Raw genomic sequence first — 274 nt, 5'->3', positions numbered from 1 at the left:
AATTTTATTTTATTCTTCACATCCAGGATGGACGTTGGATAGGAATCCAAAGATGAAGAGAGAAACAAAGAATATTACTACTGTGTAAACGAAAAGTTTGAGAGTAAGCATTACATAACCTCCAAGATCATTTTTTGAAAAAGAAAAACGAGAAAAGATAATAGATCCTCCATTTTTATATCACATATCCTATTTTGACACCAAGAAATGAATTCTCCATCCAAGCACGAATACCTTCGTTTAAGAGAATATTTTTGGTGTATAAAGTTTCAAA

The sequence above is a fragment of the Lactuca sativa genome, chromosome 4, assembly GCF_002870075.4.
Source record: "Lactuca sativa cultivar Salinas chromosome 4, Lsat_Salinas_v11, whole genome shotgun sequence".
NCBI lineage: Eukaryota > Viridiplantae > Streptophyta > Magnoliopsida > Asterales > Asteraceae > Lactuca > Lactuca sativa.
The sequence above is the reverse complement of the archived record's forward strand: the minus strand, read 5'-3'. Positions refer to the sequence as shown.